We start from the raw sequence: 3,996 nt of genomic DNA, 5'->3' as shown, positions 1-3,996 counted from the left end.
GTACATCACATGTGTTGGCTACAGAAGCCAGAAATGGGTACCAGATCCCCCTGGACCTCTAGTTACAGATGACTGGGAGCCTCCATAGTGTTGCTGGGAATCGAACCTCATTCCCCTAGAAGAAGAATACTTTCAAGACAAGCTTCAGAAGCAAACTTCCCTTTTTCTGGTATTTGGACTGAATCTTTGCAGGCTGAGGTCAAATCATTGCTGATTTCCCCACCTCCTACCAACCTGTACATACCACTTCCAGCACAACATGGGGACCTCCTGGGGTCTCATGCCTTTCTCCGTTTCTCACCTCACAAGTTGTCTCCTCTCATCAATGGACAATCAAATGAGATAGGAATGTGCTTTACACTGGCGCGAGGCAGAGCACTGGGACAGCAGGGATGGCAGCGCCTCACCCCTTGCTCTTCATAGACCTGGCAGGACTTAAAAGGGTCCTGCATGCAAAGGTGCATACAGATTACAGAAGGGAGTGGTGGTGGGGACAAGAAGAGGAAGACGTTTCCATCAGGCTTTATTCTTGCTCAATACGTGCGTGCCCTGTGGTTATTTAACATTGATAGACATTTCCTTCTGTCAAAACTTTGCATCTAATAGAAGACTCTAATACCTACCATTTCCCCATTCTTTTTTTTTTTTTATTTTCCTTTTCCTCGTACTATCTAAGAGTAAAGTGTTTCTACCTTTGGCTAAAAAACTGGTGGTTCATCTGCTCAAAATAAACCACATTTGCTTCTCTTATCTTCCAAGGCAAAAATGAGCATGGCTCCTTGATCTGGTCCAAATAGGAATGGCCCCCACAGGCTCATATATTTCAATGCTTGGTCATTAGGGAGTGACACTACTTGAGAGGGATTAAGAGGTGTGGCCTTGTTGGAAGAAATGTGTCACTGAGGGTGATCTTCAGGGTTTCAAAACCTCAAGCCAGGCTCACAGTCTTTCTGCTGCCTACAGATCTGAATATTGAACTCTCAGCCACCCTGGCTGCCGGCATGCTGCCATGCTCCCCGCCATGAGGATAAGCCTCTGAAACTGTAAGTCAGCCCCAATTAAATGCTTTCTTTTGTAAGAGTTGCCGCGGTCATGGTGTCTCTTTACAGCCATAGAACAATGACTAAGACTCTCCTTTTGATAAAGGGTTCAGCTGCCCTTTCAATTGCTTAGGCACCATGTAGACTCATCACGGTCCCTGGATTCTGAGAAGTGTAGAAAGAACTAACTCAAAAAAAAAAAAAAAAGCAAGCACTCTATGCCTTAGTTTCTACTGTAAAACAAATTAATAGCGGCAACCTTACTCCTCCATTTCATTCTAACCATTAAACAAGGTGATCCCGCTAATGTCCTTCTAAGAGTCTGCCATATCACATAGTAATTGTGGAGTGTTGGAGGAGGCCGCTAGTGTGCTCCCAGCCACCCTGACTCCCAAAATAACCATACAGAAACTGTATTAACTAAATCACTGTTTGGCCAGTTACTTAAGTGCATTGTTAACTAGCTCTTACAACTAAAATTAACCCATCTCCATTATTTTATATTTTATCACAAGGCTTGTGGCCTACCTGCAAGGTTGTAACATGTCTGTCTCTGGTGGCAGCTCCATGGTTTCTCCCTGACTCCACCTCCTTTCTCCCAGCATTCAGTTTAGTTTTCCCTGCATAACTAAGTTCTACCTAGCTACAGACCAAGCCAGTTTCTTTATTAACCAATGGTATTCACAGCACACAGAGGGGATCCCACATCGGTGGAGAGCATCGACTTCACTGCTCCAGTGGCAGCATTTTGAAAGAAGAAGACAGGAAACTGAATGGCAACAACAGTCCACGGGCCTCTTGGCTGAACTGCAGCGTGTGTGGACAGAAGGCAAGAGACCCTTGAAGAAACAAGCAAGCACTCTCCAGTAAGCAGCTTGTACAATCACTGTCTCCATGACACGTGGTCATAATCGGAGGCCCTGCTATGTCTCAAACTACTGGCACCCCCAATCCCTCTGAGACGACACTTGTCTATCTCCCTTCCTCCTGGCAGTCCCTGGTCTCCCTGCTGCCTAGGCCTCTTCTCCTTCCCCTGCCCTGCGGCTCCTGTCACAGCTGTGGAAGTACAGCTGCTGAGGGAAGGGCAGGACTTGGCTTCTCTCCCAATGTAAACAATTAGGCAAGCATTAACTTTTCTCTTAATGGGCAAAGCAACATTAAGCAGATGGAAGCCCAGACATGGGCCACTTTGCAGAGATCCAAAGCTGTGGTGAGGCCTCAAATATGATCTCGAAATTGAAACTTAATTGGCCATTCATGGAATTTATCCAATTAGAACTACTTGCAATTAAGCATGAAGAAGAAAAGAAGCCTGAGTTTTGGACCCAGAGAAAATAGAACTACATTGAATATGGTCACTAAGCCCGTACTTAAGAATATATTCAATTATACACTATCTTCAGTCATACGGTGCTTATGCCCACGTGAGGAAAGCCTGCCAACGTACCCCACCCAACTCCTCAGGCTTTCCATTACAATCCAGAAACTTCAGTGGAAGAAATAACTCCACAGTGTCCCCCGAGAAACACACACACACACACACACACACACACACACACACCGAGGAGGGAGGGGATTAAGGAAACAGACTCTGCTACTAAATAAGCTTCCTTGTGTCCTAGAATAGTAAGTGGCAGAGCCAAGGCTTTGTGGTTATCCTACTTCACCATTCCCCAGGTGAGGGAGATTGGAGGAATAGAATAGGAACCGCTAATGAAGTTACCTTGGAACTATAATGTATAGATAAGTGGATCTAACTTTGTCTTCATGGCTGTAGCAATCTGAAACCCAAACATCACAATATATAACCCTACCCCTAATGTAAGACTAGAACACAAGCTCGGTTGTTACGCAGCACATTAGACTGCTCACCAGTGCAGGTGTGGGGTCAGAATGCACAAGCCACACCTTGACCTGCTGTTTATGAACCATGTGATCTTTGGGAAAGTTGCCTCTCTACAGGTCAGTTTTCCCACTTAGGAAATGAGAAGAGTAATAATCTTACAGGTTTGGGTTAACATATATAAAATGCCTTTGAACAGGGTCTAACAAATGCTAAGTATTCATGTTAACTGTTACTGTTCATCTGCCAAGATTAACAAATCTGTCTCCAAGCCCCCTTTCCCTGAGAGGTCCTCAAAACTGTGTGTACAATTAGATGCTCCATGGATACTCTCACAATGCAAACAAGAGATCAATATGCTGATGTCATCCTGGGCATCTCCAGGAGTCTGCAGAATCTCAACAATTTGTCTTTTGTGAGTTTGGAAGGGAAGTGGCCATGGGAAGGGTATTTGGAACCCTGCTTCACACGGGACATTGTCCCCCGTCCTTTGCCACTTTCCAGATCCACAGATCCGCAGCTTTCTCCTTAGCACTTGTATCCCCTGACCTGACCACCGACTACCGAGAATGACTAGGCCATTGTCCCACCCCATTTGCCCGTTCAGTCCTAACGTGGACAAGAAGAGAGTGGTGTTGGTGGGTGTCTGAGCCGGAACAGCACAGCAGCCAGGCTCGCAGCATCAAAAACACTTGGTGGATAACTGCAAGAGGTGGCTTCTGGGAAACAGTGAGTGGCTCTGACCATGTCGCTGTACAGAGGCTGTGATCCTTTCCACTGGGCTAACACGTTAGGTTCTGAGCTCTGACACGTCTTCAGGACAGTTGCCCTTGGCAATTGCCTTCACTAGAGCTTCATTTCTACCCTGAAGTAGGATTAGCTAATCTCAATAAGCCTGGGTCTTTGGATCTGTCTGCAACTACTCCATAATAGGAACACGTAAATCTGAAATCACAGGCACTCCATGTGGCTGTAGAGTATTGAAATTCTGAAAAGGGGCCACAGGAATCCATCACTTCAGGGCCCTCTGTATTATTAACAACACCAGCAGAGAGGGCTGAGAACCACAGGCCATCTCCTCTCTCCTACATCTGGAAACCATTAGCAAACTCA

At 45.8% G+C, this 3,996-nt stretch overlaps 1 long non-coding RNA gene across 1 annotated transcript; it reads left to right on the top strand.

The window, feature by feature from the left end:
- The first annotated feature begins 962 nt into the window (after positions 1 to 962).
- LOC119799574 lies at positions 963 to 2,287 on the top strand. The gene is made up of 2 exons (XR_005282863.1): positions 963 to 1,043; positions 1,728 to 2,287. It is a non-coding gene; the product is annotated as an uncharacterized LOC119799574 (long non-coding RNA).
- Positions 2,288 to 3,996: the final 1,709 nt, after the last annotated feature.

This window comes from Arvicola amphibius, chromosome 12 (genome assembly GCF_903992535.2).
Source record: "Arvicola amphibius chromosome 12, mArvAmp1.2, whole genome shotgun sequence".
NCBI classification, from domain to species: Eukaryota; Metazoa; Chordata; class Mammalia; order Rodentia; family Cricetidae; genus Arvicola; species Arvicola amphibius.
The sequence above is the reverse complement of the archived record's forward strand: the minus strand, read 5'-3'. Positions and strand labels throughout refer to the sequence as shown.